We start from the raw sequence: 22,145 nt of genomic DNA on the forward strand, positions 1-22,145 counted from the left end.
AAGCCAGAAGTGGTGCTGTGGCTCAAGTGGTAGAGCGCTAGCCTTGAGCTGAAAGAGCTGAAGGACAGTGCCCAGGCCCAGAGTTAATGCCCCACGACTGGACCCCCCCTCAAAAAAAGAAAAAGTGAAAAGAATGAGAAGGAAAGAAAAAAAAGGATCAAAAGGCCAGTAGAGCTAAACAAAAAAATTTTTTTAAAAAGAAAAAAAGTACACACACATATACCCCTAAAATAAAAATTATAAGAGGAAGAAAAAAAAGCATAGGTTCCATGGTTTTTCTTATTTGCAATATCTAGTATATGTATGAGTCAAGCAGGAAAGGTGAGATAATGTGATGTTAGGAAAATGAACCCTTAGATATGTATTTTAATTTTTTTTCTTTCATGTATTTGTTTCTAACACATTTATAAGATTATTTCTTTGTTGTTTTGTATGTCCCTCCCCCATAGTATAACCCCTGCTTTCACTATAGTTGATGTTGGTATATTTTGTGGAGGAGAAGGGGAAAAACAAGTCGTTTAAGGATACAGGTGGACCTGTTGCAACAATGAGGAGTACAAGTTGTCATGTCGAAAACCAACTTTACAACTTTGGTGGGGGGGGGTGGAGGATTGAGAGGTGGGGGGAGGCTGGGAAGGGATGTGAAGGGTAAACAAAGGAGGAGGCTGCAATGCTTGATAAGAAATGTACTCATTATCTTGCCCATGTAATTGTAACCCCTTTGTACAGTATGTTCACAAAAAATAAAAATAAAAATAAAAAAGTTAATAGAAAACAAAATTTTTTTAAAGTTAAAAATTAAAGTTTTAGAAAAAAAATTTTTTTAGTACTTATTTGTGTTTAATATATTCTCACCACTTCATACATATTTCACATATTTGCATTGCCAACAGACATATAGAGGGTAAATAGTGAAGGAAATCTTAAACTCCTTTCTCACACCAATTGCATTTTTCTCTTCAGAAGCAGTCTATATTTTCTAACTGGTTTGTATCCTTCCGGAGATGTTGTTCATTTTTAAATATCCTGCAATTTCGAAGTCAAGATAAATATTTTAAATATTCTACATTTGGTACTTCTTCCTGAGAGGTCTATCAACAGATTGTCCTGTATATTTATGATCACTGGATGTTATTCTTTAAAATCTGTGCCAATCTGATGTATTAAATATAATAATTCCTTGATTTAATTTGTACTTTCTTGATTTGGAGTTTGACAGAGCTTCTCCTATGCTAAATGGACAGTTGTAATTGTTCTTTTTATGAACTGTTGTTTTACTTTTTATTTGTTTTTATTCTAGAAAAAATTTTTAATAAAAGGTACAAAAAAAGAGTTCTTTGATTTTTTTTTTGGGGGGGATGGGAAGATCTTCTATCTCCCTTGTGTCCATAACCAGTCTCTTGTTGGAGTTTCTGGTCTGCTTGTGGTGTTTGATTTTCCTGTGGCTTGATGGTTTCTTAAGTCAGTTTGTTTGAGCAGGCAGAAAAATGCTGTGCTATACCCAGGATTTTGTGATCCTCCTCCCAGGCTAGTTCAATGGGAGGGAGATCTGCTTTGAGTATCACAAAAGAGGGAGATGGCTGTTTCCTCTAGTTTGGAGATGCTGTAATGAGGCTAGGTTCTGGGTAGGGTTGAGGCCTTTCAGCAAACAGTAGCTTTTCCCTGAGGGACTAGCTTCCGAGACACTCACAGAGCCCAGCCTGGAGCCATTCTGAGAGTTTATGTTTACTGAATTTCAGTTGATTCTCAAGGCTGCTGTAGGGAGGGGCAGCCTTTGGCTCTGTTTACCCAGTGAAGAAAGCCACTTCTGGGGCTGGCGGCATGGGTGACTTTTCCCTTGGTGGAGCTGAGCCTAGCAGGTCAGGTTAGGTTCCTGTGACCTGCTAAATGACTCTTGTTTTCTTCCAAGGCCTGAGTTGGAGCTAGCTGCTCAGACAGGCCTTTTTCAGTATCAAAGATGGAGATCTCCGATAGTGGGGGGAGGTAGCCTTCCCTCCTCTGCTCCCTGAGAAGTAGTGAGGATGTCAGGTTTCTACTCCTGCTGGAGTCTTGGTTCCTGGGTCATCTCTGGTCTGCGAACTGCAGGATGAAAATGTCTGCTCCTTGTCAGTTCTTGCTGGTGTTGAGTAGAATCCACTCGCCTGCTGCATCTGGTGCCTTTGTCCTGGGCTCTCTGTGTTGCAGGTATGATGGCTACAGCCGCCTTCGCTGTGGCTGCCGCTTCAGCCGTGGCTGCTGGCAAGTGCTCAGATATGTCTCCTTGCCTGGATTTTCCCTCTCTGTCCTAACTCTGTCCTGTAATGGCACACTTGGTGTGATTCTCTGGCTTAGGACTGTTCACTGGAACACTAAAACTGCTTTCTGTGGGAGAGCTTGTTTAGCCTCCAGCTTCTCCTCCACCATCTTCCAACACACTCCTCTACAAAACAGATCTTTAAAGTTCTTAAATCATGATCGTCTCTTAGATCAGGAACCCAAGAAGTTTCCTCACCTCTTTAATTCTCCATAGAGCATCAATATTATACTGTCTCATAAGAATGAATGTGTGTATCCTTTTTATGTCATTTGCTTTTTTTTTTTGGTTGGCTGTGGGGACTGAACTCTGGGCCTGGGTGCCGTCCCTCAGCTCTTCAGCTGAAGGCTAGTGCTCTACCACTTGAGCTACAGTGCCACATCTGGCCTTTTCTGCTTATGTGGTGCTGAGGAATCGAACCCAGGACCTCATGCATGGAAGTCAAGCACTCTACCACTGAACCACCTTCTCAGCCCCTCATTTACTTTAAAAAAAAGTAAAAACCTTTGTTTATTCTCCTGTTTCCAATATAGGCACTCAAGTATGTAGTTAGAAATTATTAATAAAGGCCACAAACATTTCCCATGAAAGATCATTAAGTAAAAATCCTCCCTTTCTCAAACTATATACATCTGCCTCCTATGACAGTTAAGAAAAAAGGTGTAACCCATGATGGCAGGAAGACTGGATCTTTCCTTCTTTGGGTAGTAGCTGAATTTCTTTTGCCAAACCTAGTAAATTACATAATTCCTCATTTGTTCTAAGCAAGTGTTAGCTTATGTCCACCTTTTCTTAAGAGAATATAGTTACTCTTTCATTAGGATATGAACACTTGGAGATTTTGAACAGCAAATATGTAGGCAGGAATCAAGTCCCTTTCAATCATGTGTTGGTTATGCAAAGAAGGGAAAAGATATGGAAGAATAGCAGGGAAGGAGAATGAGAGACATATAAGCTCTGGCAGACTGTGAGCGCTGGCAGAAAGCAAGTGTTTCAAAGCTGTCGTTGGCATTTCATGAAGGTCCAGGCTGATACCATGGGGAGAGCAAACAGTGGCAACAGCATCACAGCTACAGGAATACTATTTGGCTCCCCTTCACCTTGATGTCATATAGGTCCATTCTGCACCTGTCACTCTCAGGGACACAGCATAGTTTGCATTATGAAAGAGGTCCACAGCATCCTGGTGCAGCAGGTTCTTTAGGCTTGGCCATTTACAGAGAGGATCGTATCACCCTTCTGGAGCTGCCTATCATGGGCTGCAGCCCCATTCTCTTTGATTTGGAGGATGTAGATGTCACTGTCATTGGAGACATACTGTTGATCTGTTCCATGGACAATGCTGAAGCCCAACTCTAGGGCTCCTATACAAAATTGCTCATCTTCCTTATAACCTAAATAATCCACTCTCCAGTTCATGGTTTACTGCTCTCTGGGATTTGCCCGAGGCTCGGTGGAGGTGTCACAGGGGTGAGGACTAATTAAACAACTTGCTAGGTCCTGAGCTCAACCCTTTCCTCCCCAAAAGTCTTGAAGCAGCCTTCGAGCCTGCCTTTTTCTAGTTGTTTGATTGTGGGTGCCCAGTTTTGTTTTCTCCCGAGATTGTGTCTACACATCTTCCTTGTAAGGTATATTAAATAGGTTGGTTTCATTAGGTAGCCGATGAAGAGAACACCACACACTATTCAGGTAGGAAAAGAAGTTTATTTATTGAACTGCTGCCCCCGCTGCCGCCATGCATGATGGAGAAGCATGGCTGAAAAGGAAAAGCCGGGGTTACCCACCTCTGGGCCAGGACTTATCTAGGCCAGCGACAGAAAGAGGTGTGGCCAGGTGAGGGAAAGGTGGGGCCAACTGGATCTGGATGCTACCGCAGGGTCTGGGACCCTCCTAAGGTTAGATGGGAGACATGTGACCAGAGGTGGCCCAGGATGTAACCTAGCAAGAGGCAAAGGTGACTGCTTCCAGATCTGCCAGTTACTTAGGTAACAGATAGTGGGTACAAACTTAGCCAAGAGGGAGGGAGGAGTCCCTGTGCAGACCTTACATTCCTAAATTGAGTAACTGAATTTCAGAATTATTTTTTGGAATTGTTCCATTTGCATCCTTACTTAGAGTTTTCTATGACTGATTGTTTGAATGACTGTATGAGTGACTGATGGACATGCTTGTTTTGTGAGACAGGTTATTGTCATCTCTGCCAGGTGTGTCTTGAACTATTCAGCTTCCCTATATGTCTCCCATTACCTGGACTACACATATGTACCTCTGTTTCTCACTCCCTGAAGAAGATTTTGGTAAACCTTTTCCATTTTTAGTTTTTGGGTTTTCACTGTGAGCTCAACTACTTGATTCCCACTCATCCTGTGGTTTCTGGATAGATTTTCATACTTTTATTGATGTATGCTTGTCTCTTTCGATTGATAGTTTTTATTTTGTACATGGTACACCATGCATTTTGCAGCCTGGTGTTTTCTTAGTTTTCGATTAGTGGTGTCCAGTGCAGTTTTTGCCCAGACATATTCATAGATCATAAGCCCCTCCAGATGGAGCATTTACACGAGTTTTTCTCATTGACAAATTTATATCATTCAGAGTTGTTCAACAATTTGTTTCAATAATTATATTTCGTGTGTGTGTGTGTGTGTGTATGAGTGTGTGTGTCTATGGGTTATACAGAAGGCCAGATATGTTCTAACATCTGTAACCTCCCACATCTACCCCCTTTCAGTACCTGGATCTGTTTTGCATGAGCCATTAGATTTACTTGTGTGTTCAGATGAAATCTTAGTGATTCATTTGTGTATATCTTGGTTTGTATGTATATATCATCCATGTGCCTGGTCTCTGCATATGTATGTACATGTGTTTCTGTATTCACCTATGTTGCTGACATGTTTGTTTTTGTCTTTTTGTTGTTGTTGTTGGTCATGGAGCTTGAACTCTGGGCCTGAGCACTGTCCCTCAGCTCTTCAGCTCAAGGCAAGCACTCTACCACTTGAGCTACAGAGCCACTTCCGGTTTTCTGGTGGTTTATTGGAGGTAAGAGTTTCACGGACTTTCCTGCCTGGGCTGGCTTTGAACCAGGATCCTCAGATCTCAGCCTCCTGAGTAGCTAGGATTACAGGCACGAGCCACTGGTGCCTAAGATTACAGGTGTGAGCCACCCGCGCCCTGCTTGTCTTTATTTTCTGACCAAGGTGTCTCTTCCTGCCACAGTCAGCAGGAAACCTCCAGCCTGTTGCTACTGCCTCCCAGGACATGGATGCCACCTAGCGGTCATCAGTGGGGACTCAGGAAGGTGCCTGGTAGTGAGTCCTTCAGTTATTTGGTGTCCAGGACTTTGTTTCATTGATTGCTAATTCATTTTTTTTCTCTACAGATTAATTTCTGTGGTTTTAACTTATACATTTCCCTATATACCGACTGCACAGGTATGTATTTCTGTCTGGATCAGTGTTTGTTTCATTATTGCCATATGTGTCCCTGAAGTTTTTGAAGCATCCTTCCAATATGCTTTTTTTTTTGTTGGAATGTTGGTTTCTAGTATATATTTTCCTCCCCAGATTGCGTCCACACATTCCCATTCCTCATTAAGGGAATTTCAATATTATTTGTTGGAATTGTTCCATTTGTATCCTTACCTACACTTTTATATGACTGATTGATTGAATGACTGTATGAGTGACTGATGGGTCCGGTCGTGGGGCCTGAATGTGGTCCCTCAGCTCTTCAGCTCAAAGCTAGCACTCTACCATTTGATTTACAGTGCCACTTCCGGCTTTTTTCATTTTGCTTATGTGGTGCTGAGGATTCGAACGCAGGGCCTCAGGCATGCAAGGCAAGCGCTTTACCACTGAGCCATCTTCCCAGCCCAGTAACTGAGTTTCAATGTTATTTGTTGGAATCGTTCTATTTGCATCCTTACCTAGACTTTTATATGATTGATTGAATAGCTGTATGAATATATGACTTTTGTGTATGTTATGTGAGATGGTATTGCCATCTCAGCCAGGTTGTCCTGAACTGTCTTGCATATATAACTGCCTCCCATTTCCTGGATCACACATGTGGGCCTCTGTTTTTCACCCAGTGAAGAGGATTTTGGTAAACCTTTTTCATTTTCCTTTTTGGTCTTCACTGTGATCTCCACTAGATGATTTCCTTTGCTTTGCTTGCTCACTTATACTGTGGTTTATGGATAAATGTATATATATATTTAATGGTTTATGTGTGCATGCCTGTATCTTTCGATCAGTAGTTGTTTTCTGAAAATGGTACTTCACAGAGGGCCCACGAAGACTGGAAGCTTCTTGGTAGCCTGGCTTTATTTTTAGTGTTTGATAGTAGTATCCATAACAGATTTTGTACCCAGACACATTCACACATACTACCTCCTCCACATAAGGCATTAACATGAATTCTACTCACTGACACTTACATATGTAATACTTGTTTAAAGTGTGTTTCATTCATTATTTATGAGTTTTTAAATTATTTTTTTCTCACTCTGGCTTGTATACAGAATGCCAGACATGTCCTGACCTCTTCCACCTCCCCCATGTACCACCTTTCAGTATCTGGATCACACATTTGGGCCCTCCCTTTATATTTTATAGTTGTCTTTTTTAGGTTGTTTTGTTTCTTCTCTCAACTTGGTCGTAATCTCTAAGGCAGAGCTTTGCTTGCACACTTAGACTTGGACCATGATTCCAGCATGACTTTCTTGTTTAAATACCTTCCTGGAGTTTCTGCCCACATTGATTGTGCAGGGTTCTTTATTTTGAGTAGAAGTACCGTACTTTGCGCAGTTGTCCTGTTTCTGCTGTGGTGATTTGAATTCTTTTCTTTATACTGTATGTGTCTCCTGAGCTATGGGATTTACTTGTGTGTTCACTTCCATTTTTAGTGATTCATTTGTGTATTTCTTCATTTCTATGTATGTATTATGAATCTGATTTGTCCCTGTGTATGTATGTAGATATGTTTCTGTATTCATATATATATTTCTTATTGACATGTTTGTTTTGTCTTTATATTCTTATCTAAGGTGTTCCTCCCTGCCACAGTCAGAGAAGGAAACCTTTAGTCTAATGCCACTGCCTCCTAGGACCTGGATGCTACCTAGTAGCCATCAGTGGGGACTCATGGAAGTGCCTTGCAGTGAGTCCTTCTCAATTCTCATAAGGGTTCTGCACTGGCATTTGAGTTCCAGGACATTCTTTACTTGATTGCTAATTTATTATTTCTCTACTAATTAATTTTGTGGTTTTCCGTATATATCTAAGTATTTATTCATGATTTAACTATGTATTTCTGTTTGGTTCAATTTTTTTCAATGAAATATTAATCATGTATTTGTATCTATAAATCGTGAAGGATCCTTCCAGACTGCATTTTCTAGTTGTTTGATTGTCTCATAGTTTTCTCTGCACATTGTGTCCACACTTCGTCCCATTGTCTGTAACTGTGTTTCAATATTATTTATTGAAATTTTTGCATTTGCATTTTTACCTAGACTTTTATGTGACTGATTGTTTAAATTACTGTATGAGTGACTGATGGACATGTTGTTTGTTTTGTGAGACAGGGTATTGCCACCTCAGCTGGGTGTGTCCTGAACTGTCTAGCCTCCACATCTGCCTCCCATTTCCTGGAACACCTATATGGGCCTCTGTTTATCACCCACTGAAGAGGATTTTGGTAAACCCTTTTCATGTTCCTGTTGGTCTTCATGTGATCATCACTAGATGATTTTCTTTGCTTTGGGTGCTCACTCCTCCTGTGGTTTCTGGATAAATGTATGCACTTTTATTGATGTATGTGTGTATGAATGTATCCTTTGATCAGTAGTTGTTTTCTCAATATGGTACTCCACATACAACCCAAGAAGACTGGAAGCTTCTTTGTAGCCTGTCTTTTTTGTAGTGTTTGATTAGTGGTACCCATAGCGGTTTTTGTACCCAGACATATTCATGCATACTATTTCCTACACATGGGACATTAACATGAGTTCTACTCATTGACACCCTTATGTACTTCATACTTGTTTAAAATGTGTTTCATTATTTACAAGTTTTTTACTCTGGCTTTTATAAAGAAGGCCAGATACTTGCTGACCTCTACCGCCTCCCACATCTCCCACCTTTCAGTGTCTGTATCACACATATGGACCCCCCTTTCTCTCGTGACAGTGTCTTTTTCATGTTGTTTTCTGTGTTTGATTCTTTTCCGGAGCTGGATGTGTTCTCTGAGGCAGAAGTGTGTTCGCGATCTCACTCAGTTTGTACACCTAGACTTGAGCCATGCTTCCAGCCTGGCTTTTTCCTTTAAATACACTCCTAGAGTGACTCTCCTGGTCCAGCCTAGCTTTTTTCTTTAAATACACTCCTAGAGTGACTCTCCTGGAGTATCCTGCCCACGTTGATTATACAGGGTTCTCTTTTCTGTGTATAAGTATCAAAGATGTCACTAAGTTTTCATGTTCCTGCTATGATGAATTATATGCTTTTCTTCATATTGTATGTGTCTTTTCATGATGGGATTTACCTTTGTGTTCTTTTCCAGTTTTAGAGAGTTAATTGTGTATTTCTAAATTTGTATGTGTGTATCATTACTCTACATAGATCCTGGGTGGGTATGTATGTATGTATGTGCATGCATTTCTGTATTCATGTAAATTTCTTATTGATATATTTGTTTTGTCTTCATTTTCTGAGTGAAGCTGTCCCTTCCTGCCACAGTCAGATCAGGAGACCTCCAGCCTATTACCACTACCTCCCAGGACCTGGATGCCATCTAGCGGCTACCAATGGGAACTCATGGAAATGGCTTGTGGTGACTTTTCTCAATTCTCATTTTTAGTCTGCACTGGGATTTAAACTCTAGTTTGGTCTTTACTTGACTGCTAATTCATTTTTCTCCACTAATTAATTTTTGTAGTTTTTACTTATATATAAAACCATGTAACAACCTCCCATATATGTATTTCTCTCTGGATCAGTGTTTGTTTCAGTGACTATCTTGGTTACTTATTGGTCCTTGGCATCCTTGCAGCATGCATTTTTTTCTACTTGTTTGATTTTTGGTATGTAGTATAGTTTTCTCCGGAGAATGCATCTATTCATCTGCCCATTGTCAATAAATGAGTTTTAATATTTCTTGGAATTGTTCCATTTGCATCCTCCTTTCTAAGTGTTTTATATGACTGACTGTTTGAATGACTGTAAGAGTGACGGGAGAACATTCTTATGGTTTTATTTGTTGTTTTATTTTGTGAGACAGGGTATTGGCATCTCAGCCTGGTGTGTTGTGATATTTCCAGCCTCTACACCTCTACAGCCTCTCATTACCTGGATCAAACATGTGGGCCTGTTTCTCACCCACTGAAGAGGATTTCAGTATCCCATTTCCTTTTTCCTTTTTGGACTTCATTGTGGTCTACACTAAATATTTTCCTTTGCTTGGGTACGCAGTCATCCTGTGGTTTCTGGGTAAACGCATATATTTTTATTGACGTATGTATGCATGCATGTATCCTTTGATCGGTAGTTGCATTCTAAATATGGTACTCCACTTATGTCCCAGGAAGACTTGAAGCAGGTTTGCAGCATGTGTTTTGTTATTGTTGGATTAGTGGTGTCCAGTGTGTTTTTGTGTCCAGACACTTTGCCTGATCATATACTCCTCAACATGGGTCATTAATATGAGTTCTACTCATTAACACACTTACTTACTTCATACTTGCTGAAATATGTGTTTCAGTATTTATATTTTATTTGGTTCTGTGAGTCTTGCTGTTATAGAGAAAGCCACCCATTTCCTGACCTCTGCAGACCCCCACATCTCCCACTTTTCAGTATCTAGATCATACATACAAACTCATCTTTCTGTCTCACAATTATGTTTTTTACATCCTGCTTTGTTTTTGTTTCTTCTCTCAACTGGAATGTGATCTCTGAGGCAGAACTGTACTTGCCATCTCAGTCAGTTTGCACGCCTAGACTTGAATCATGCTTGCACCCTGGCTTTTTCATTAAATACACTCCTACAGGGAATCTCCTGGAGTTTCCTGCCCAGGTTGATTGTGAAGGGTTCTCTGTTCTGAGTAGAAAAATGCTAGTTTAGGCTTAATTTTCATGTTTCTTCTGTGGCAATTTAGATCCTTTTCTTCATACTATATATATCTCTTGAGCCATGGAATTTACCTGTGTATGCAACTACAATCTTAGTGATTCATTTCTTGGTTTGTATGTATTTATCAACCATGTGCCTTGTCTCTTCATATGTGTGTACATGTGTTTCTGTATACACATACTTCTTATTGACCTGTTTGTTTTTATTTTTTTCTGAGCCAAGGTGTTCCTCCCTGCCACAGTCAGAGAAGGAAACTCCAGCCTTTTGCCACTGCCTCTCAGGACCTGGTTTCCACCTAGGTACCACTAGTAAGGACTCAGGGAAGTGGCTTGTGGAGAGTCCTTCTTAATTCTCATTTGGAGTCTGCACTGGGATTCAAACTCCACTTTGGACTTTACTTGACCTATAATGCATTTTTCTCTACTAATGAATTTCTGTAGTTTTTACTTATATATAAAACTATGTAAAAACCTCCCATCTCTGTATGTCTGCCTAGATCAGTGTTTGTTTCATAGTATATTTTGTTACTTATTTATCCCTGGAGATCTTGAAGCATTCTTCCATCCTGCCTTTGTCTACTCGTTTGGTTGTTGGTGTCTAGTAAAGTTTTCTCAGATTGTGTCCATACATCTTACCATCCTCAATAACTCAGTTTTAATATTTTTTTGGAATTGTTCCATTAGCATCCTTACTGAGAGTTTTTTAAAATTACTGATTGATTGATTGACTGTATGAGTGTTTGGAGGACTTTTTATTGTGAGACAGGGTATTGCCATCTCAGCCAGGTGTGTCCAGACATTTCTAGCCTCCACACCTGTTTCCTATTACCTGGATCACACATGTGGGCCTCTGTTTCTCACCCAGTGAAGAGGATTTCAGCAAAACATTTCCATTTTATTTTTTGGGCTTCTCCATGATCTCCTCGTGAGGATTTCCTTTGCTTTGGGTACTCAGTCAACCTGTGGTTTCTGTGTAAATGTATGTACTTTTTTTTTTGGTCGGTCATGGGGCTTGAACTCTGGGCTTGGGCGCTGTCCCTCAGCTCTTCAGCTCAAGGCAAGCGCTCTATCACTTGAGCTACAGCGCCACTTCCGGTTTTCTGATGGTTTATTGGAGATAGGAGTCTCACAGTCTCCCTTGCCCGGGCTGACTTTGAACCGTGATCCTCAGATCTCAGCCTCCTGAGTAGCTAGGATTACAGGCATGAGCCACCAGCGCCCGGCAAATGTATGTACTTTTATTCATGTATGTATGCTTGCATGTGTCTTTTGATTGGTAGTTGTTTTCTGATTATGGTACTCCAATTATGACCCAGGAAGTCTTGATGCATCTTTGTAGTCTGTTTTTTTCTTAGTGTTTAATTAGTTTTGTCCAGTGCCTTTTTGTCCCCATAGACATTCACATATCATTCGCTCCCCAACCTGGGGGATTAACATGAGTTCTACTCATTGACACATTTACATACTTCATGCTTGTTGAAATATGTGTTTCAATATTTATATTTTTTGGTTCTGTGAGCTTGTTATACAGAAGGCCAGACATGTCCTGACCACTGCAGCCTCCCACATATACCACCTTTCAGTATCTGGATCACACATATGGATCCCCCTTTATGTCTCACCATTGTCTTTTTTAGGTTGCACTTGTTTATGTTTCTTCTCTCAGCTTGGATGTGATCTCTGAAACAGAACTGTGCTGGCTATCTTATAGAGTTTGCCCACAGAAACCATGCTTTCAGGTTGGCTGTACTGGTGCAATACACTCCTAGAGGGAATTTCCTGAAGTTTTCTTGCAGGTTGATTTTGCAGTGTTCTCTTTTCTAAGTAGAATTATCGTAGTTTACACTAAACTTTCCTGCTTCTGTTGTGGTAATTTTTTTTTTCCGGTCGTGGGGCCTGAACTCTGGGCCTGGGCGCTGTCCCTCAGCTCTTCAGCTCAAGCGCTCTACCACTTGAGCCACAGCACCACTTCTGGATTTTTTCTTTTTGCTTATGTGGTGCTGAGGAATTGAACCCAGGGCCTCAGGCATGCAAGGCAAGCGCTCTACCACTGAGCCAACTTCCCAGCCCCTGTTGTGGTAATTTTTATTGCATTCTCCATACTGTATGTGTTAATTGAGCCATGGGGTTTACCTGTGTGTTCAGATTCATTTTTAGTGATTCATTTGTGTATTTCTTTGTTTGTATATATCTATACATATATACATATATGTATATATGAATATATATATATATATATATACATCTGACTCAGCCCTGCATATGTATGTACATGTGTTTATATATTCACTTATTTCTTATTGACATGTTTGTTTTTTCTTTATGTTCTGAGCCAAGGTGTCCTTCCCTGCCACAGTCAGAGCAGGAACCCTCCAGCCTTTTCCCTTTGTCTGCCAGGACCTGGATGCCACCTAGCAGCCACCAGTGGGGACTCGTGGAAGTGTCTTGTGGTGAGTTCTAAATTCTCATTTGGTGTCCAGGACTTTCTTCCATTGTTAATTCACTTTTTCTCTGATAATTAATTTCTGTGGTTTTACTTATATATCTACCTAACTGTATTTTTGTCTGGATCAGTGTTTGTTTCATTCGTTTCATATGTGTCCCTGGACATCTTGACACATCTTTCCAGTGTGACTTTATTTAGTTGTTTGGTAGTTGGTGTCTAGTATATTTTTCTCCCCAGCTTGTGTCCACACATCTCCCAATCATCAGTAAGTTGAGTTTCAATATTATTTGTTGGTATTGTTCATTTTGCATCCTTACCCAGACTTTTATATGACTGATTGAATGTCTGTATGAGTGACTGATGGATATATTGTTTGTTTTGTGAGACAGGGTATGGTCACCTTGGGCTGGTGTGTCCTGAACTGTTCAGCATCACAAACTGCCTCCCATTACCTGGATCACATTTGTGGGCCTCTCTTTCCCACCGACTGAAGAAGATTTTGGCAAACCATTTCATTTTTCCTTTTTGGTCTTCATTGTGATCTCCTCTAGATTATTTCCTTTGCTTTGGGTGCTCACTCTTCCTTTGCTTTCTGGATAAACCTGAGTACTTTTATTGATGTATGTACACATGCATTTTCTATCAGTAGTTCTTTTCTGAATATGGTATTCCACATATGGCCCAGGAAGATTTTTATCATCTTTGCAGTGTGGCTTTTCGTTAGTGTTGGTATAGTATATACATATATATATATATATATATATATATATATATAGTATATATATATATATATATATATATATAAAATCTGTGTAAGGACCTTCTGAGTACGTTTTTCTCTCAGCATTACTGTTTGTTTCAATGAATATGTCTGTTATTTATTTGTTCCTGGGAGTCTTGAATCATCCTTCCAATGTGACATTTTTTTACTTGTTTGATTAATGGTGTCTAGTATAGTTTTCTCCCCAGATTGCAGCCACACATCTCCCCATCCTTGGTGAATTTCAATACAATTTGTTGGGATTGTTGCATTTGCATCATTACTTAGAGTTTTTTAATGACTGATTGATTGAATGACTGTATGAGTCACTGATGGACATGTTGTTTTGTGAGACAGGGTATTGCTACCTTGACCAGGTGTGTCCTGAACTATCCAGCCTCTACACCTACCTCTCATTTCCTGGATTACACTTATGGGCCTTTCTTTTCCACTGACTAAAGAGGATTTCGGTAAACAATTTCCTTTTTCCTTTTTGGTCTTCACTGTGAACTATCCTAGATGATTTCCTTTGCTTTGGGTGCTCAGTCATTCTATTGTTTCTGGATAAACATATACTTTTGTTGATGTGTGTATGCATGCATCATCCTTTCCATTGGTAGTTTTTTTCTGAGTATGGCACTCCATGTACAGCCCAGGAAGACTTGAAGCATTTTTGCAGTCTGGCTTTTTCTTAGTGTTCTATTAGTGATATCCAGTGTGTCTTTGTGTCCAGAAATGCTCACAGATTGTATGCTCCTCTGCATGGGGCACTCTTATATCCTTAATAATTGTTTAAAAATGGGTTTCAAGGGCTGGGAAAGTGGCTCAGTAGTGGAGTGCTTTCCTAACATGCATGAAGCTCTGGGTTTGATTCCCTAGTACCACATTAAGAGAAAAACCCAGAAATGTTGCTGTGGCTCAAGTGGTAGAGTGCTAGAGTTGAGCAAAAGAAGCTCAGGGACAGTGCACATGCCCTGAGTTTAAGCTCCAGAATTGGAAAAAATGTGTTTTAATATTTATACAGTTTTTTCTTTTGTGAGTCTGTTAAATACATGTCCAGACATGTTCTTACATCTGCCGCTTTTCAGTATCTGGATCACACACATGGACTCCCCATTCTGTCTCAAAGTTGTCTTTTTTGGGTTGCTTTTTGTTTTTGTTTCTTATCTCAACTTGGATGAGATCTCTGAGGCTGAACTTTGCTTGCTATCTCAGTCAGTTTGCACTCCTAGACTTCAACCATGTTTCCTCATGGCTTTATTCTTTAAATACACCACTAGAGGTAATGTCTTGGAGTTTTCTGCCTAGGTTGACTGTGCAGGGTTCTCTCTTCTGAATAGAAGTATCCTAGTTGGGCCCAAAGTTTCCTGTTTCTGCTGTGGTTATTTTTATCCTTTTCTCCATACTCTGTGTGTCTTTTGAACATGGGATTTACCTGTTTGTTCACTTCCAGTATAGTGATTCGTTTGTGTATTTCTTTGTTTTTATGTATGTATCAGGGCTGTGATTCGTCTGTGTATATATATGTACATTCTGTATTCAGGTACTTCTTATTGACATGTTTGTTTTGTCTTTATTTTCTGAGCCAAGGTGTCCCTCCCTGTCACAGTCAGAGCAGTAAACCTCCAGTCTGTTGCCACTGCCTCTTAGCACCTGGATGCCAACTAGGGGCCACTGATGGGGACTCACAGAAGTGGATTTTGTTGATTCCTTCTCAGTTCTCATAAGGGATTTGCAGTGGGATTTGAACTCCAGGACATTCTTTACTTGACTGCTACCTTATTGTTTTTCTATTAATGATTTATTTGGTTGCTTCAATGAATGTTTTAGTTAAGTGTTTGTGTGTGGAAGTCGTGAAGGATCCTTCCAGCCTGCCTTTTTCTATTTGTTCGATTGTTGATGTCTCCCCATGTTGTGTTCACCCATCTCCCCATCCTCAGGAACTGAGTTCCAATATTATTTCTTGCAGTCGTTCCATTTGTATCCTTATGTAGACTTTTATATGATTGACTGATGGATGATTATATGAATGACTAAGGGACATTGTATATTTTGTGTGACAAGGGTATTGCAATCAGTCAGTTGTGTCCTGAACTGTCCACCCTATGTCCTTGCCTCCCATTACCTGGATCACACATGTTCGTCTCTGTTTCTCACTCACTGAAGATGAATTCAGTAAATGCTTTTCATTTTCCTTTTTAGTTTCCACTGTGATCTCCACTACATGGTTTCCACTCATCCTGTGTTTTTTGGATAAACGTATATACTTTTATTGATGTATGTATACATGCATGTATCTTCTGATCAATAGTTGTTTTCTGAATATGGTACTCCACATATGGCCCAAGAAGACCTGAAGCATCTTTGCAGCATGACTTTTTATTGGTGTTCGGTTAGTGATGTCCATTATGTTTTTGTGCCCGGACTCATTCACAGATCATATGCTCCTCCTCATGGGGCATTAAAATGAGTTCTACTCATTTACACACTTACATACTTTAAAGTTGTGTAAAATTGTGGTTCAATACTTACATTTTTGTTTTTGTTTTTGTGGGTGTGGCTCTTATACAGAAGGCCAGACATATCCTGACCTCTGCAGCCTCCCATATCTACCACCTTTCAGTCTCTGGATCACACATCTGGACAGGCAATTCTGTCTCACAGTTGTCTTTTTTATGTTAGGTTTTGTTTTTGTTTCTAATCTCAACTCGGTGTGAACACTGAGGCACAACTGTGCTTGCTATCTCAGTCAGTTTGCACTCCTAGACTTAAACCATGCTTGCCGACCTGCTTTGTTCTTCACACATACTCTGAGAGGGAATCTCCTGGAGTTTTATGCCCAGGTTGATTGTGGAGAGTTGTCTGCTCTGAGTACAGGATTACTACTTCGGGATAAAGTTTCCTGTTTCTTCTTTGGTGATTTATATTTTTCTTCATCCTGTATGTGGCTTTTTGGTGATGGGATTTACCTGTGTGTTCACTTTCATTTTTAGTGAATCATTTGTGTATTTCTTGGTTCTTATGTATCATGTATTTGAATTATTCCTGTGTGTGTGTATATATACATACATGTGTTTCTGTATTCACCTATTTGTTATTGACATGTTTGTTTTGTGTTTATTTTCTGAGCCAAGGTGTCCCTCCCTACCACAGTAAGAGCAGGAAACCTCCAGAATGTTGCCTCTTCCTGCCAGGATGTGGATGCCACCCAGCTGCCACCAGTCGGGACTCACAGAAGTGGCTTGTGGTGAGTCCTTCTCCATTCTTGTTTGGTGTCTGTGGTGGAATTTGAACACCAAGTCGTTCTTTCCTTGATTGCTAATTCATTTTGTCTCTACTAATTAATTACTTTGTCTTTAACTTACATATCTACCCATGTACAGACCTCCCAAGTCTTATTTCTTTCTGGATTAGTCGTTGTTCCAAAGAATATTATTGTTTTTGGTCGGTTGTGGGACTTGAACTCTGGGCCTGGGTGCTGTCCCTCAACTCTTCAGCTCAAGGCCAGCGCTCTACCACTTGAACCACAGTGCCACTTCTGGTTTTCTGGTGGTTTATTGGATATAAGAGTGTCAGGGAGCCAGGCACCAATGGCTTACACCTGTAAGCTAGTCAGGAGGCTGAGATCTTAGGATAACAGTTCAAAGCCAGTCCGGGCAGAAATGTCCATGAGACTCTTATCTCCAATAAACCACTAGAAAACCAGAAGTGGTGCTTTACCTCAAATGGTAGAGTGCTCGCCTTGAGCTGAAGAGTGCAGGGACAGCACCCAAGCCCAGAGTTCAAGCCTATGACTGACAAAAACAAAGTGTCAGGGAGTTTCCTTCCCGGGCCAGCTTTGAACCGTGATCTTCAAGATCTCAGTCCCCTGAGTAGTTAGGATTACAGGCATGAGCCAGCGACACCCAGCTTCAAAGAATATTCTTAGTTAATTATTTTAACTTGAAAAATTTGAAGTATCCTCTCAGCGTGCCTTTTTTCTACTTTTTTTGTTGTTGTCTAGTATATTTTTTCTCCCCAGATTGTGTCAATACATCTCCCCATCCTCAGTAACTGTGTTTCTTTCTTTTTTATTTTTATTTTGTCAGTCGTGGGGCCTGAACTCTGGGCCTGGGCACTGTCCCTCAGCTCTTTAGTTGTAGACTAGCACTCAACCACTTGAACCTCAGCCCCACTTCTGCTTATGTGGTGCTGAAGAATCGAACCTAGGGCCTCATGCATGCAAGGCAAGCACTCTACCACTGAGCCACCTTCCCCACCCCAGTAACTGTGTTTCAATATCATTTGTTGGAATTGTTCCATTTGCATCCTTATCTAGACTTTTGTATGATTGATTGTTTGAATGACTGTATGAGTAACTGATGGACATTTTTGAATGTTATGTGAGACAGGGTATTGACACCTCAGCCAGGTTGTCCTGAACTGTCTTGCATACATACCTGTCTCCCATTTCCTGGATCACACATGTGGCCCTCTCTTTATCACCCAGTGAAGAGGATTTTGGTAAACCCTTTTCATTTTCCTTTTTGGTCTTCACTGTGATCTCCACTAGATGATTTCCTTTGCTTTGTTTGCTCACTCCTCCTTTGGTTTCTGGATATATATATGGACAATTACTAATGTATGTATGCATGTATGTATGTATCCTTCGATCAGTAGTTATTTTTTGAATATGGTACTCCACATATAGCCCAAGAAGACTGGAAGCTTTTTTGTAGCTAGCTTTTTCTTAGTGTTTGATTAGTGGTATCTATAGCGGTTTTTGTACCCCGACAGTTTTAGGCATACTACCTCGTCCACACAGGGCATTCACATGAGTTCTACTCATTAATACACTTACATACTTCATACTTTAAAAAATGTGTTTCATTATTTATGAGTTTTTATTGTTGTTTGACTGTGGCTTTTATGCAAAAGGCCAGACATGTCCTGACCTCTGCCGCTTCCCATGTCTACCACCTTCCAGTATCTGGATCACACATATGGACCCCCCTTCCTCTCACACATTTTTTTTGTTGTTTTCTGGGTTTGATTCTTTTCTCAAGTTGGATGTATTCTCTGAGGCAGAACTGTGTTCGCTATCTCACTCATTTTAAACACCTAGACTTGAACCATGCTTCCAGCCTGGCTTTTTTCTTTAAATACACTCCTAGAGTGACTCTCCTGGAGTATCCTGCCCAGGTTGATTATGCAGGGATCTCTTTTCTGTGTAGAAATATCAAAGATGGTGCTAAGGTTTCATGTTCCTGCTGTGATAATTTATATGCTTTTCTTCATATTGAATGTATCTATTTCACCACGGGCTTTACATGGGTGTTCCTTTCCATTTTTAGAGAATTGATTTTGTATTTTGTACTTTGTATGTGTGCATCATCCCTCTGCATAGTCCCCGAGTAGGTATGTACATGTTTCTTTATTCATCTATATTTCATGTTGACATGGTTGTTTTGTCTTTATTTTCTGAGCCTAGTTGTCCCTCCCTCCCACAGCCAGAGCAGGAAACCTCTAGCCTGTTGCCACTGCCTCCCAGGACCTAGGATACCACCTAGAGGCCAAGTAGGGACTCATGGATGTGGCTTATGGTGAGTTCTCATTTCTCATTTGGGGTCTGCACTGGAAATTTGAATTCCAAGACATTCTTCACTTCATTACTAATACATTTTTCCTAGTAATTGATGGTTGTGGTTTTTGCTTATATGTCCCCATATGGACTGACCTTTCAAGAATTTTTTTCTGTCTGGTTCGATGTTTGTTTCAATGTATATCTTTGTTACTTATCTGTCCCTGGTGTTCTTCCATTGGGCATTTTTTCTACTTGTTTGAATGTTGATATGTATGATAGTTTTCTTTGGAGATTGTTAGTAACTGAATTTCAATATAATTTCATGGAATTGTTCCATTTTCATCCTTACCTAGAGTTTACTATGACTGATTGTTTGAATGACTATATGAATGACTGGTGGACATGCTGTTTTTTTTTTGTGAGACAGGGTATTGCAATCTTAGCCAGCTGTGTCCTGAACTGTACAGCCTTTACACCAGCCTTATATTTCCTGAATCACAATGTAGGCTTTGGTTTCTCACTTACAGAAGAGGATTTTGGTATCCCTTTTCATGTTTCCTTTTTGGTTTTGTTCTATGATCAAAACATGATGATTTTGGTTGCTTTGCTTGCTCACTCACCCTATGGTTTTTAGATAAATATATGTACTTTTATTGATGTATTTATGCTTGTATGTAACTTTCGATTGGTAGTTTTTTTCTGAACATGGCACACCATATATGGCCCAGGAAGACCTGAAGAATTTTGCAGCCTGGTGTTTCCTAAGTTTTCGATTAATGGTGTCCAGTGTGTTTTAGTGCCCAGACATATTCGTGGATCATAAGCTCCTCCAGATGGTACATAAACATAAGTTCTTCTCATTGACACACTTACAGCCTTCATAGTTGTTTAAAAATGTGTTTCAAGGGCTGGGAAGTTGACTCAGTGGTAGAGTGCTTGCCTTGCATGCATGAGGCCCTGGGTTCTATTCCTCAGTACCATATAAGCAGCAACAGCCAGAAGTAGAGCTGTGGCTCAATTGTTACAGTGCTAGCCTTGAGCTGAAGAGCTGAGGGACAGCGCCCAGGCCCAGAGTTCAGGCCCCATGAATGACAAAAAAAGTGTTTCAATATTTGTATGTCTTTTTGTATGTATCTTTCTATTATACATAAACCAGATGTGTCCTGACCTCTGTAGCCTCCCATATCTACTGCCTTTCAGTTTCTTGATCACACATATGGTACCCCCTTTGTGTCTCACAGTTGTGTTTTTTAGGTTGCTTTTTGTTTTTGTTATTAATGTCAACTTGGATGTCATCTCTGAGGCAATCTGTTCTTGCTATTTCAGTCAGTTTGACACCTAGACTTGTACCTCGATTCCAGCCCAGCTTTTTTCTTTAAATACACTTGTAGAGGGAATCTCCTGAATTTTTCCTTCCAGGTTGATTGTGCAGGGTTCTCTCTTTGACTAGAAGTATCCTAGTTTGCACTAAACTTTCCTGTTTTTGCTGTGGTGATTTGTATTCCTTTCTTTATCTCTATGTGCTAATCAAGCTATCAGGTTTACCTGTGTGTTTAGTGGCAATCTTGGTGATTCATTTGTATATTTCTTGGTTTGTAGGCATATATGATCCATGTGCCTCCTCTCTGCATATGTATGTAGATGTGTTTCTGTATTCAAGTATTTTTTATTGACATGTTTGTTTTGTCTTTATTTTCTGAGCCAAGGTGTCCCTCCCTGCCACAGTCAAAGCAGGAAACCTCCAGCCTGTTGCCAGTGCCTCCTAGGACCTGGGTGCCACCTAGGGGCCAAGAGTGGGGACTCATGGAAGTGGTTTGTGATGAGTCTTTTTCTATTCTCATTTGGAGTCTGCTTTGGGATTCAAACTCCATTTTCGCCTTTTCTTGGGTGATAATGCATTTTTCTCTACTAATTAATTTTGGTGGCTTCTACTTATATATGAAATTATATTATGACCTCCCAAGTATGTATTTCTGACTGCATCACTGTTTGTTTCAGTGAATATTGTTATTTATATGTCCCTGGATATCTTGAAGCATTCTTCCATCCTAATATTTTCTATTTGTTTGATTAATGATATCCAGGATAGTTTTCTACCTTGATTGCGTCCACATATCTCACCATCTTCAGTAACTGTTTCAATATTATTTCATGGAATTGCTCCATTTTCATCCTTACCAAGTGTTTTATATGACTGATTGTTTGAATGACTGTAAGAGTGGCATGAGACCTTTTTTGTGAGACAGGGTATTGCCATCTCAGCCTGGTGGGTCTTGACATTTCCAGCCTCCACACCTGCCTCCCATTACCTGGATCACATGTGTGCCTCTGTTTGTCTCCCACTAAAGAGTATTTTGGTAAACCATTTCCTCTTTCCTTTGCTTTGGGTGCTCAATCATCCTGGGGTTTCTGGATAAATGTAAGTACTTTTATTGATGTATCTGTACATGCATGTAACTTTTGATCAGTAGTTTTTTTCTGAATATGGTATTCCACATATGGCCCAAGAAGATCTGAAGAATCTTTGCAGTATGCCTTTTTGTTAATGCTTGAATAATGGTGTCCAGTGTATTTTTGTACCTAGACACATTCATGGGTCATATGCTCCTCCACATGGGGTATTAACATGAGTTCTACTCATTAGAACACTTACATACTTTAAAGTTTTGTAAAACTGTATTTTAATATTTATGTTCTTATTTTTGGTTTTGGTTTTGTGAGTATGGCTGTTATACAGGGGGCCTGACCTCTGCAGACTCCCATATCTACCACTTTTTAGTCTCTGGATTACACATGTGGACCCCCCCTTTCTGTCTCACAGTTGTCTTTTTTTTGGGTCCGGTCGTGGGGCCTGAACTCTGGGCCTGGGCGCTGTTCCTCAGCTCTTCAGCTCAAGGCTAGTGCTCTACCACTTGAGCCACAGCGCCACTTCAGGCTTTTTTCTTTTT

General features: G+C 40.2%; 1 pseudogene; it reads right to left on the bottom strand.

Moving 5' to 3' along the window:
- Positions 1-3,286: 3,286 nt before the first annotated feature.
- On the bottom strand, positions 3,287-3,712 carry LOC105997859 (annotated as a pseudogene).
- Positions 3,713-22,145: the final 18,433 nt, after the last annotated feature.

Source organism: Dipodomys ordii, unplaced genomic scaffold (assembly GCF_000151885.1).
Source record: "Dipodomys ordii isolate 6190 unplaced genomic scaffold, Dord_2.0 Scaffold154, whole genome shotgun sequence".
In the NCBI taxonomy this organism is placed as follows: domain Eukaryota; kingdom Metazoa; phylum Chordata; class Mammalia; order Rodentia; family Heteromyidae; genus Dipodomys; species Dipodomys ordii.